General features: G+C 40.1%; 1 protein-coding gene across 5 annotated transcripts in view; it reads right to left on the reverse strand.

The window, feature by feature from the left end:
• GREB1 (growth regulating estrogen receptor binding 1) overlaps window positions 1-14631 on the reverse strand; it is a 159786-nt gene that overhangs the window by 86047 nt on the left and 59108 nt on the right. The window contains exon 1 of one of the 5 annotated variants that reach the window (XM_019492720.2): window positions 14039-14182. The exons of the other annotated variants lie outside the window; for them this stretch is intronic. The gene's annotated coding sequence lies outside the window, so the exon portion shown is untranslated. Of the gene's footprint in view, window positions 1-14038; window positions 14183-14631 lie in introns of those variants that run through there. 5 annotated transcript variants of the gene reach the window in all.

The raw sequence follows: 14631 nt of genomic DNA on the forward strand, positions 1-14631 counted from the left end.
ACCAATTCTACAGCAATAGTAGGAAGATAGTCAGTCCTACTCTGCTCATTCTGTGCCCTACGTGACAGGATTTTCCCCTTGGCCCAGTGAAATACCAAGGACTTTTGGAAAGTCCTAGACACTGTGAGATCAAATACAGTTATAAATTTAGGTGCACACTTTGGAGGCTATTAAAAATGGGTAAACTTGTTCTTAAACCCATTCTACAGCATAGGAGACAGCTTCTCATGCTGGTATAAGCAAGTTCTGGCAGGGATTCCTTTTTTCTGTTAGAGGGTTAGCATCCCCTCTAAATAAAACAAACTGCTATGTTTAGTTTCCCAGAATAAGATACCTTAATTGTAAAGTGCTCACTCTTGGCACCAGGAAGTAAACACTATGAGCCCTTTTTTATCTTTTCCCATTGAACTTGGAGCTACCAATTGAAATTTCTCGTTCTCGCTCTCCCTCAACTACAATTGGAGGACATAAGCAGAGGTTTCAAATGTCTACGTATTCCAGGCAACAATCAGAAAGTGACCAAAGCTATTAAAAAAGGCCAGGGCAGCAGTGGGATGTCCTAAACTGCACCTGCTAATAAATCCCTATCACATGCTCAGTCTCTCTGGAGAGCCTACAGAGGAAAAATATTCTCCACTACAAAGACAGAAGAGGAGGCCTGGAAAAGGTGTCTAAATCCGATATCAAAAGTAGAAAAGAATGAGACTCAGGCTGACCAGCAATAGACAGAGTCTCCAACAAAACAGCACAGCATACTGCAATAGAATCTCACAGACAATGCTCCCTCGCATGTATAAAGATAACTAGCACATTGCACAAGAAAGGAGCCTCCCCTGAAACAGGAAGCAGTTGCAAGAGTTCTGTCAATTCCACGCCATCCTCTAGCCCCTACGGACCAGAATTCCTGTAAATGACCAGAACGTTTGTGTAACCTATATGTGGTGGTGGAGCTGATTCAAGAAACTCAAGTTCAATTATTTATCCTTATCTAGACCTTGGAGAAATAAGCCGTTAGCATTACTCTGCAAAGACCATATTCTGCATGTACGAAAATGACAGTTGCATGGCTGGGTAAGTGTCATTTTCGCACATAAAGTGGAACAGAATCTACCCCAAAATGTCTGAAATGGGAGGCATCAACTAGAATCACGTGACTAGTAGCCGCAACAAAAGAGAAATTCAAACCTCACAGAACCAACAGCACAGGGGCTCTAACTCTGACCAGGGCCTCTGCCTATTATGTAATGTAAATATTTACATTACTTTCACCTTTACTTGTACTATGACTAGGGACCCACCAAAATCATTATTTTGTGATTTTCACAGGCCACACAAAATAGTGCAAGCTCTGCAAAGAAGTGTGGGGATCCACGTTTTTGGCAAGCTCCCTGAAAAAAAAAAAAACCTCACCAAAAATAAAATGCTTGCTCCCTCTGGGAAACTAGCAGTTCTTGTGGCTGCTGTAGCCTAGCCATACAGCCTGCTGGGGAAGGAAGGGGGAACTGAAACTGCCGGCACAGCAAGATGGCTGCCGCCCCCACCTCTCGCCTCTGGTTGGCTGTCAGGTCTGTTCATCATATGGCCCCACCCCTCGCCACCAATCGGTGAAATCTGCCAGCAGCCACCTCGAGTTCGATAGACCCCTAACCATGATTTGCAGATCTGGAACTGAGACTTTGGGAAGGTAATTGCAGTGTTTGAGTTTGGCTAGGGAGACCAAGAATTACAATGACTATGAATATTAAATCAAATAGCAATTGATGTAAAACAGAAGTTATACAAAGCAGAAAAGAGATAAAGAATAGTAAAATCCCTTATTGGCAAGGATAAAGAAAGTACACATACATTTTATATATATGAGGAAAAAAGAAATTCTAAAAGTGGTATGTTCTTAGTAGATAAACATGGTAACATTGTTAATAATGATGCACAAAAGGCAGAAGAGTTCGATAAATATTTCACTTCCGTATTTGGAAAGAAAGAAGCTACTATCTTCTAAGAGGCTACCAGCTACTAATATGCTACTATCATATGAAGAAGAAGAATGCTCCAATCCATTAGTGACTCAGGAGAACCTTAAACATCATGGAAAAACAACAGGTCCAGATTCAGCTTGTATCTCAAAGCACTACAAAATTAATAGAAAACCCACCTCATGAAATTTCTAGACTGCTACATTTAATTTTTAATAAATCATGGAATGAGCAGAGAGACTGACAAAACAATGGAAGAGTGCCTATATTTTACCAACGGTAAAAAATAGCAAGTATTAAGATCCAAGCTATTACAGGTCAATTAACCTGATCTCAATTCTAGACAAAATAATGAATAAAATATGGGTTTTGATTAATGCAATATTAAAGAATGAAAATATAATTGCTGCCTGCCAAAATGGCTTCCTGGAAAATAGATTTTTGCCAAAAAATGCTGATTTCATTCCTTCTGAAATTACAAGTTTAGTAGATGAAGGTAATTAATACTTGAGTTTATCAGATTGGAATCCTATCTGGCATGGAGGGATGGGGAACAGGAGGACGTTAATTATACCTCAATATGAATCAGGGCTGCTATTTGCCATAGGGTTTTTTCTTAGGCAAAGATGCAGGAGTGGGTGGTGTGATGTGGAGTTGCTTTGTTTTGGGTTCTATTTGGGGAATTTACTGTTGTTGTCATTTATTGTAAGCCACTCTGAGCCCTTCTGGATAGAGTGGGATATAAATCTACATAACAACAACAATAGCAATAACAATAGCGGTAATAATACTAACAATAGCAATAATAGATTTAATATGTGTAAAACAGTGATTTCACAAAAGTCTCTGCTTAGACTTTTGTAAGGCATTTAACTTAGTATCGCAAGTCATTCTGATTAAAAAAATTATAGAATATCCACGAAATATTTGTTAAAAGGACTCACTGGTAGATCTCAAAAGTAGTTGTCAAATGGAAATCTTTAGTCAATCGAGGTGTTTCTAGAGGCCTCAGGCGTCAGTATTAGGTCCAATACTATTCAACCTTTTAGTTTAGCAATGACCTGAAAACAACTATAAAATTACTGCTCATAAAATCTGTAGATAGCATAAAAATCAGCAAATAATAATGATGAAGATTGGGCAGATATATAAAGTTATCTGGATTGCTTGGTAAGCTGGGCTCATTCAAAAAAACACATTTTAATAGAAAATGCAAATTCATACATCTATACCTATATACATACAAAGAATGCAGGTCATGATAACAGAAGGTGACTGGATCCTGGAAATCCTAAAAAAATTATTTAGGAGCCCAAGGAAATTAGCTTAACAGGAAACTCCCAGTGTGATGCTGAGGAAAAAATAGGGGAATAGTGAGCACAAATAGGGAGTTAATTGTACCTCTGGATATAGCAGTGGTGAGACTGAAATTTGAATACAGCATTGCAATAGACGGGGCTTGTATTTCCATCGCTGGAGGGTTTTAAGAGGAGGGTAGAGAAATCACTGTCAAGAATGATTTAAGTATTGTTAATCCTGCTTTGGGATCAGGGAAAGGACTAGGTGGCTATGAATTTCCTGAGTTCCTTCCACATGCCTATTTCCTAAAATGTGCGTATATTAAAGAGGGTATGAATGAGACACACACACACTATTCAAAAGCTGAGAAAATGCCTTACAGTGAAGGAGCTCGTTTTGCTTATCGAAAAGAAGACTGATAGGTGACTCAACTGTAATGTATAAATACCTCAATGAGGAAAAAATACTGAAAGATTCTTTAATCTAGCAAAGGAAAGCAGAACAAGAACAAATGACTAGAAGATTAAACCAACCTAAAATTAGAAATAAGGCTTTCATAGTGACTGAGATCAACCTCTGGAATAAATTCCTAATGGAACTGGTACAATGTCCATCTCTTACTGTCTTCAAATCAAAATTTGATGTCTTTATGGAAAATATAATCAAACACAAGATACTAGGCTCAGGACATGGATAACTAAGTGAAATGTAATAGCCTGTGAAACAAAAGAAGTCAGACAAGATGATCTATTGCTTCCCTCTGTCCTTAAAATGTATTCTTATGAACTATGTTTTATAATTCTAATATTATAAAAGCCTAAGTCCATCTTTCTGTCTGTCCATAACACTTTATTCACACTCTGATTGGCTGATGGAAATAGCCAATCAGAGTGGTCCAAGAGTAGGGGAGAACCGCCATGATTCCGAAGCTGTACCAAGGACTGCAGCTTGGTGCAGTCTACCTGAAGACTGGCTTCTTTTATTTTTTTATAATAAAAAAAATATTTTTTTATAATAAAATTAAAAAAGAATATAAATAATATACTATTATAGTATTAGATTCAACACACTTTAGTGGATCTCTTGGGCAGGAATACCTATATGAGCTTTTTGGGGCTTGAAGGGCCCTCAAGAGGTGACCTAGTCCAACCCCCTGCTCAAAGCAGAACCATCTCCAAGTAGATTATCCCTGCCAAGGGGTCTAGCCAGGTCATAAAAACCTCCAAGGATAGAGATTCCACAACCACTCTGGATATCCCGTTCCAGGACTTTACTACCCTCCTCATGAGAAAGTTTTTCCTACTATATAACCTAAACTTCCCTTGCTGCAACTTGAGCCCATTGCTCCTTGTTCTGTCATCTGTCACCACTGAAAACAGTCTAGCTCCATCCTCTTTGGAACCGCCCTTCAGGTAGTTGAAAGTTGCTACAAAATCCCCTCTCCATCGTCTCATCTCCAAACTAAATAAAACCAGTTCCCTCAGCCTCTTCTCAGAAGTCATGTTCCCCAGCGCTCTACCCATTTTCACTGCCCTTCACTGGACTCTCTCCAATTTGTACACATCCTTTCTGTAGTGGGGGACCCAAAACTGGACACAGTACTCCAGGCGTGGTCTCATCCATGCCAAATAGAGGGGAATAATCATTTCCTTCAATATAATGGCAACACTTCTACTCATGCAGCCAAGTATGCTGTTAGCTTTCTTTGCAACAAGGGCACACTGTTGGCTTCTATTTAGCTTACTGTCCAGTGTAACCCTCAGGACCTTTTCTGTAGAGCTGCTGCTTAGCCAGATGGTCCCCAGCCTATACCTGTGCAGAGGATTGTTCCTTCTTAAGTGGAGGACCTTGCACTTGTCTTTACTGAACCTCACAAGATTTATTTTGGTCCATCCCTCCAATTTGTCAAAGTCTCTCTAAATCCTTGCTTGGTGTCATCAGCAAACTTGCTGAGGGGTGCACTCCATCCCATCTTCTAGGTCATTGATGAAGATATTGAAAAAACTCAGTCCCAGGACTGACCCCTGGGACACTCCACTGCCAACTAGACAGTGAACCACTGATTACTACCCAGTGAGTGCAATGAACCAGCCAGTTTTCTATTCATCTTATAGTAGAGTCATCCTACCTCTAATTCCTTAGCTTGCTTGCAAGAATGTTGTGGGAGACTGGTATCAAAAGACTTGCTAAATTCACACCCACTGGTCTGCCCACATCCACAAAGCCACAGTCCTCATGGCATAGAAGTCAATCAGGTTAGTCAGCCATGACTTGCCCTTGGTGAATCCATGAAGACTCTTCCTAATCACCTTCTCCAAGTGCTTAGAAATGGATTCCTTGATGACCTGCTCCATGATCTTTCCAGGGACTGATATAAGGTTGACCAGTTTGTAGTTCCCTGAATCCTCCCTCTTCCTTTTTTTAAAGATGGCCACTATATGTGCCCTTTTCCAATCATCTAAGACCTCTCCTTACCAAACCACGAGTTTTCAAAGATAATGGCCAATGGTTCTGCAATCATATCGACCAACTCCCTCAGCATCCTTAGGTGCATTGTGTCCAGCTCCAGGTCCAGATTTTCTAAACAGACCCTACCCTGTTCCTTCACCACTTTTGGATGCTCACCTCCTCCCCAAACTGTGCTGCCAGGTGCAGTAGTCTGGTATTTAACCTTACCTGTGAAGACCGAGGTAAAAAAGACATTGAGTACTTGAGCCATTTCTGCATCATCTCTTGCTAGGTAGCCTCCCCCATTCAGTAAGGGACCCAGACTTTCCCTAATCCTCCTTTTGTTACTGTCATACTTGTAGAAACCCTTTTTGTTACCCTTCACATCCCTTGCTAGCTGCAACTCCAGTTGTGCTCTGGCCTTCCTGATTTCATCCCTGTATGACCAAGCAATACTCTTATACTCTTCCCAGTCATTTGTCCAAGTTTCTACTTCTTGTAAGCATCCTTTTTGTGTTTTAGCCCAGTGAAGGGCCAAGCTGGTCTTCTGCCATACTTGCTAGTCTTCCTATGCACTGGGATAGTTTTCTCCTGTGCCCTTAGTAAAGTTTCTGTAAAGTACAACCAGCTCTCCTGGACTCCTCTCCCCCTCAGACTGACCTCCCAGGGGATCCTGCCCATGAGTTCCCTGAGCGAGTCAAAGTCTGCTTTTCTGAAGTCCAGGGTCCTTACTCTGCTGCTCTCCATCCTTTCTTTCCTCAGGATCCTGAACTCAGTCATCTCATGGTTGCTGCTGCCCAAGGTGCCATCCACTTCTACGTCCCCCACCAATTCTTCCCTGTTTGTGAGCAGCAGATCAAAAAGAGCATGGCCCCTAACTGACCTCTCCAACACTTGCACCAGGACGTTGTCCGCAACACTCTCCAAAAACTTTCTGGATTGCCTATGCACTGTTGTATTGCCCTCCCAGCAGATATCATTTCCCAGCAGATGTGTTGTTTTTATTTGCCTTCCACTTCTCCTGTTTTCAAACATACATTCCTAACCTGGAGGGCCAGTGGCAGAACAACTCAGACATAGATTCATAGATTCATAGATTGTAGAGTTGGAAGGGACCACAATGGATCATCATATCCGACCCCCTGCCCCTGGCAAGAAAGAGGACTGAGGTCAGATGACCCCAGCCAGGTGACTATCTAGCCTCTTCTTGAAGAACTCCAGGCTAGGTGATAGCACCACCTCTCTTGGAAGCCCATTCCAGATCCTGGCCACCCTTACTGTGAAAAATTTCTTCCTAATATCTAACCTAAATCCCCTCTCAACTAATTTACACGCGTTATTCCTAGTCACTCCCTGGGGCGCCTTAGTAAACAATGCCTTAGTAAAAACCCTATTCCCCATTGACCTCCCCTAATAAATTTATAGGCGGCCACAAGATCTCCCCTCAGACGTCTGTTGTGAAGGCTGAAGAGATTCAGCTAGCTCAACCTCCCCCCATAGGGTCTATCACGAAGGCCACTAATCATGCGAGTGGCCCTCCTCTGGACCCTCTCCAGATTCCCCGTGTCCCTCTTGAAGTGCGACACCCAAAACTGGACACAGTACTCCAACTGCGGCTTGACCAGTGCCGCATAGAGGGGGAGCATCACCTCCTTTGATCTATTAGTCATGCACCTACTAATGCACAACAAGGTGCAATTGGCCTTGTTGATGGCCTTGTTACACTGCCGGCTCATGTTCATCTTGGAGTCAATTATGACTCCAAGATCCCTCTCTGCCTCCGAGCTGCTGAGAAGGACACTCCCCGACCTATAGGGGTGCTGGGGGTTCCTCCTTCCCAGATGGAGTACCTTACATTTATCTTTATTAAATTACATCCTATTTCTCTCTGCCCATTGATCTAACCTGTCCAGGTCAGCCTGAAACTGCTCCCTGCCCTCTGGTGTACTAACTTTGCCCCATAACTTGGTATCATCAGCAAATTTGGAGAGGGTGCTCTCCATGCCCTCGCCCAAATCGCTGATGAAGATATTAAACAATATTGGTCCGAGGAACCAAAAATTTTTTGCGAAACTTTTTTTTGCCACACAATGAAAATATTTTGCTGCAACACAGCCAGGCTGAGGAACATTTCATGGGGATGTCTTCCTCAGGTCCATGAAGGAATTTCTGGTCAAAATGAGAGAAAGAGAAGACCTGGCCCCCAAAAAAGCAAGAACCTAGGATATGGGTGAATGGTAGAGCTGGCACTTGAACCTGCATCCCACAGCCCAAGGAAGTTCCTTGACTGCATGGATATTTGCTATTCTGGGAATAAGTCTTCTACAATGTCTCCTTCTTAGAGCAGTGCCTTTGCATACCTAATTAAATAGTCATTGAAACAAGGCTTTGAACTTCATCCTTCATATCTCAGGCAAATAGCCTAACTCAGGGGTTGTCAACTGGGGGTATGTGTACCCCTGGATGTACTTTGAAAGGTCCCAGGGGGTGCATGGGGGTGGGTGGGGACAGAGCACCCCCACCCTGTTCCACTGCCTCACAGGAGCAGAGCCGGGCTGGGGTGAGAGCAGGGCTGCACAGGTGCCTCATTGCCGCTGCTTTGCCACCCCCAGCCGCCCCACCCAGCGTCCGGCCGCTCATCACCACTCCCTACCCTGGAGGTACACTTATTAAAAAGGGGGCCACCAGGGGTACACTTAATAAACAACGTTGAAAAGCCCTGTCCTAACCAGTAGGCTATAGAGACAGCCTCTCTCTCAGGACATGGGTACACCAACAAGCTGTCAGGAGGTAAATGGGAGTCAGGAGAGGATTTGCGGCATGTCAGCTTCTCTGCACATGTAAATGCGGTGCCTAGGAGCAATAAACTCTAGCACTCTGTGCACCATAGTTTATTGCTTCACCTTAATATGCACATGTAGGTGCACCCACTGTCTCTTTAAAACATTAAATATTATCTATGAGTTGTAGCTTATGCCATACCGACACAGTTACCCCTGTGAAAAGGCTTGTTAAATTGCCCAGAAAGGGGGAAACTGTTATTGTACATTTCTTCTACTCTGGAAAAGAATTAGGAATATCTCAAGGATCTATTAATTACTGCATTACATCTGATACATGCCTTATGCAAAAGAATTAGTTAGCTCAACTTAGTTGTGAATAGCTGTCTACATCACTAAAAACACCAGCAAGGACATTAGATGGTTTCCTTGTTGACTTAATGGAGGCAAGAAGGTATGAATGGGCACTTTTACTGCTAAAGGTGGTTCTTTAAGCCTGGACTGAGAAATAGGTTGTGAATAAGCTATATTTCCACACACTTTGCTGTACCTGCACCATGGAGCCATCCTCTAGGGATGCCTATCAGTACCTTTAATGAGCACCGAATTATATGAAAAATGGGGAGAAAAGTTTAAATTTATATAATAGGCGTTGATTGCAAAATACTAGTTGGAGTCTGATAAGTGTGCCAGTTCAACAATCTTCACATTAAATACGGCATGATAATAAAATGGTATTCATATAAGAATATATAAAATTACAGTGATTATTTGCAAGGAAAAGGAGACTCTTATTGAAGTACTGTAAAAACTATATTAACACCTTCACTGTGGGGGGGTTTTGCTTTTAAGGGGCTACGTGTGTGTGTGTGTGTGTGTGTATATATATATATATATATATATATATATATATATATATATATATATATATATATATATATATATATATATGTATGTATATATATCAGGTCAGAATATTTTTGATTAAATGAAATATCAGCAAAATATGCTTTTTTATTGAAGGTGTATTTGTTTCCATACAGCTTTTATCAGAAAATATTTTGAGAAAGAAAAGGAGCGGAGATACAGAAAGAGTAAGAAAGAGAAGTATGTTATATAGGCTACTGCCCTGGTATGTGGGAGACCAAGTTCAAGGGTAATTTGAAATTATCTGAGATGAAAAACTTAATCAGACCAGGGACTGGAGTATGTCTCCCACATCCCAGCCCAAATCAACATACATATATACATTTTACCTCAAAATGTTCAGTTTCGTTTCTCTCTAGTGAGGAATGAATACCCTCAAACTGCTTTTCTCTGGTGAATTCTAATCATTAGTACTAGTAAAAGTAGTAACTGTAGTCTCTTATATATTGTGCTGACAAAAATCCAAAACCCCAGCCTAGCAATTTGCTCTGAAAGAATAAAAGAATCTCACCACCAGAAGATCTCCTTTTCCACATGGGAGAGAGTTTATGGGCAATTCACTAGTCCCTATCTGAACACCACAATACTAAAAGCAACATTAAAGGTTTAACTTCAACCACTGTCATCCTAGCTTAGTTATTTTGGTCATGAATCCTACAATATTATTTTCCGTAATCATAATTTTGAACCCACATATTCCAGTGAAAACAGATCAGAAATATTATCTACAACACCAAATCAAATAATACTTAATTGTTTCCTAATAATTAGTGTGGAAACTAACTCACAATTAAATGCAGAGATGCTGATTAAACTAGATAACAGGGCATAGAGAAAATAAACCTCCCCTCGCAATCCAGCCAAGATCAGTTCTGCTACTGTTTCTATTAAAAATGTATATATGGTAAGACAACTTGACAGATGCCATTTTCTTTTTCAGTTGCATGTTATTTTATCTCATTTATTTTGGTCCTGGAAAATAATAAGCTATGAAAGCTGCATTTCCTTCCTGGTGGTGCCAATTAAATCACAGCGCCAGGAAGGAAATATTTCCAACCAACAAAGTCTCAGAACAGGAATTCAGAAAGAAAAGGCCCAAGCTTTCAAGCTCACTAGAAAAGAGCTCATGGGTCCACTAGGTTTTCTGGCACTTTTGGATTAAAAATCAAACTATTTCTAAACCCATCACTGGAATAAATTCTCTCACCCATTTCCAAAATGAGAAAACTACGCTAATATATTTATTAATATTGGTGTGTTGTGCAGAGATTAATTACACAGCACTTTGTAATAAAAGCTAAAATTCTGATGAAAAATAAGTGCTTTCATTGCAGGCCCAGCTGCTTTTTTGCCTTTGGAAATTTCCCCAATGTCCAAGAGAATGTAAAACCAGATTTGGGCAAACTAATTTTCAACAATCTCAATGAAGAGCTGCCAGGAACTAGCCTCTCTAGATAAACAACATACAGAACAAATTACAAAGATACTAGGATTCATTTTCATTATGATTTTTTTCCCCATTTTTGGCATCATATAAAGAATTTCAGCATAAAATCAACATCTTTAGGGGTTTTTTTGCTTAAATGTTCAATTGTAAAAATAAAAATAAAATTTTGAGAAGAGTGGAAGTTTCAGTGGAAACCTTAAAATTCCTACAAGAAAATGTTGAGAAAAACAATAAATGCTTCATTATGATCTAATTTGTTTACAGGAACAAATCCCCGTGTACTGACCAGCTCTACCAATAACCACTGTAGAAAACTTAGCTAAAATACTGAAAAACGCCAGCAAGCAATAAGGCCATGAAAGATGTAAAAGATATCATCACTGACTAAGTCTGCAGGTCTGGACTGAAGCATACTTGAAGTTCAGTGTAGAGGAATTTACTCTACGCAGCCTGTCTTCTACTTCTCCAGAGAAAGAGAAAACTCCAGTTGACAACCAGATGCTGTTAACTGTGAACCATGAAAGACAGATTCTGCTTTAACACTTAGTTTGCCTCCTTTGAAAAGAAAAACATAATTTTATAATTTAAAAAACAAAGTCTTCTTAGGATAAAATTGTTCATGTCAACACCTAAACCAGAGGTGAATTTATTTGGAAAGTTTGAAGCCAATAAAACAAATTATTTTGAGTTATGATGTTGGAAATTTGATATTTAAATCAGTTTTGGGGGGAAATGTTTTACCCATTTTAATCACTACTATTATATAATAAATTCCTACTATACAAAGACCAAACTGATCTAAATCACAAGTCCTCAGCGAGAAATCATGTAGTGTACTAGTTTCACAAAGTGTAGGTTCTCAATTAAAGAGTTAATCATATGCACAATCCATATTAGGAATTCTGCTGGGGAGATTATAACTTATTTTAGATGCCTAAGGAAAGTGGGAACCTGTACTGAATTTATTGCAGTTACACAATCCAAAAGAGCCATGCTTATGGACAATCTACCCAGTTTAAATCTCCAATTTTGCCTATCCCAAAAGTCAAACACTCCATCAACTTTGCCTAAATTATTTGAGTTGTGGAAGTAATCCTCCCAGAAGTACAAAACTCTAATGAAGATGAAGCATAATGAGCAGTGGTAGAAGGAGAAGGAAAATGGAGTCGAGTATAAACTTAGCTGGGAGACTTTAACGGAGCATTTATTGGTGTTTGGGCATTCCGTTTCTTCCTGTTTGTTTCTGAACTCTAACTTTCTAACAACAAACAGTTTGTTTTTTGCTGGAAACTTCCTCTTGGTTAGAACTCTGTGTAAATGGATTTGTTTTTAACTTCCAGGAGTGTGTCCCCTATGATGAACAGCCAGTCATATGTTTCACTCTTTAATTCTGTGATTGCCTAAGAGCACATCAAGGGGCCATTTTTTTAAAAAAAATACAGAGCTGGGGGATAGTCCGGTATTGTAATAATGCTGCAGGCTAACCCTAATATATGATATGGCAATAAATACATTTAGGCAATAGCATCCTGTGAATGCTTTGGCACTCCTTCCTGCAGGAAACAATGCACTCTAATGCAGATTTCTTTGATTTTCCTGCAGGATCTCACAAACTTTGCAGGTGTTACTCTGGAGAGAAACCCCTTATCAGCAGTGTTCACTGTAGTTTAACTAAAGTGCTTTATGTCTAGCCCAGATCCCTGACCCTCTAGCCAGTCAAGCAGTTCTGTTCTGTCCTCAGTTCAGCTTTTCCATGCTGCTTTGATCAGCTCCTGGCTTTTGATAAAAGCAGCTCTTCCAGAGACCACCTTCAAACTCTCTTAAAAAGAATTACATGCATTAAATGCTTTGAGCTTGTTAAGCAGCAGGAAGAAGCTGAATGGAGAAAATCAGTGCTAGGAAAGGAAGGCTGAAGTAGCAGCTGGTAGATTAGTGGAAAATGTTCCCATGGTAATACAAGTCTCAGCCATCCCTTCTCCTAGCTCCATGAAAGCAGAAGAGCATGAATTCACAGATCTTCTCACCCCCACGTTAACAAGGGGTTTGGTTCCTTCCAGAGAAATAACCTCAGCCCTATTGAGAGAGGACACCTGAAGGGTCTGAAGGGCATACAAATAGCAAAAACTAGAGACACGTAGGCCAAGAGGTAAATAGATGACTTGGGGGTGTATGCTGTTCCTCATCCAGTGTCAAAAACACTCATAGGAAAGGATGCTACAACCTGGGGGTATATTATTGGTGCAAACCAGTTGAGGAGAGGGAATGTTTCGGGGTCCAAAAACACTGGATACAAAAGTTATCCATCAGTATTCACAGACCCTTACATGATCCACCAGATTTTGAAACTTTTTGGCTTCTGAGTCACTCAAGAAGGGGGATCAAACCCTGCCCCTCCAATGGACTGTTAGGGAAGAACTAACTCCTTAATAGATTTTCTTTCCCAGATTCCCCCTCCTCTGAAAAATATGGATAATCCTACACAGAGAAGACAAAAACCTGTGGAAAGAGTCTAAATGATTTGTGATCCTGTTGGGATGAAATTCCTGCTGAGCTATAATAGCAAATAAATCTCCAGATACAGTTACTTCATTGCAAGGCATTCATTCAAATAAGAGTTAATTTCTGTTTATAGTTGTCTTTAAAACCGCATTAAATCAGAAAATAATAAATCATTATATTATTTAAAGCAATGCCTTGGTGATTAAAAAAACACCATGAAGATGAGATCTCATCATTTAAAAAAATCAAGTTAAGACGCATCTCTCTAAGCTCCCTGTTGTAAAGCTAAATTAGTGTGTGTTTAAAATAAAAGTTTTCTGGTTTTTTGTTTTAAAAGTGCCTCCTACTCCTCCCCTTTTTGGTGAGAAAGAGCCACTCACTCAAACAGAATAAACGATAGAGAATAGACAAAGTGCAGAAAAATGCACCTAATGCATAAAATTTAAAAAATGTGAAAAGCTAGCAATGAAAAAAATATTCAGGTACAACATTTTAAAGTGCTGTTCTAGCAACAGGAGCTGAAAATGAGGGAGGGCATGGATAGGAACAGTAGCAAAAATATTAGTATTTTGGTGGTGTCCCTTTAATATTGCAAAATGCTCATCACGAAACTATTACTAATACAGTTGGAAAAATAAATTTACACAGAACAAAATGTACTGTACCTTAAACAAAATGTGTGCTCCCCAATTATGCCCAATAAATTAATCCCAGGGTTTCACATTTTGGTTGCAGTGCTGGAAGACTTACACCTGTGGTGATTGCTAGCGGCTATATCTTTGTGGAGTTTTCCTTCCTTTGATTTAGGACAGTCTGCTGCTTTGCAAATTGGTTAGGAGCACTTAAGGCTCCTGAGTCAGTGCAGTGCGCAACTGAGCAACTCAGTCAGGTCGTCATGACATGAACATTCTTCTGCCACAGTGGAACACAGGAAGGTTTCAAAGCTATCTGTTCTGCAGCGACGACAGAAACAAAATAATAAGACTACAATATAACCTAGCAAGCTGTTCTCTAATTTGTGTGCCTGCAATACTAGATGATAAATGGTATGACTTTATGTCTTATTAATACAGAAGTGTTTTGCTAGGTCATGTTGCTCCTAGTCAGGTACATATCAATCTGTCAGTCTAAAGCACTATTAACGTCAACAGTTGGTTTTTTTTTTTAAAGAAACAGGAATGAGTAAAAAAAAGATCTTTATTCCTCCAGTAGCCTATTTTGTTAACAGAAAACAAGAGTGCATTCTCTAAAGAAAATG

This window comes from Alligator mississippiensis, chromosome 1 (genome assembly GCF_030867095.1).
Source record: "Alligator mississippiensis isolate rAllMis1 chromosome 1, rAllMis1, whole genome shotgun sequence".
In the NCBI taxonomy this organism is placed as follows: Eukaryota; Metazoa; Chordata; order Crocodylia; family Alligatoridae; genus Alligator; species Alligator mississippiensis.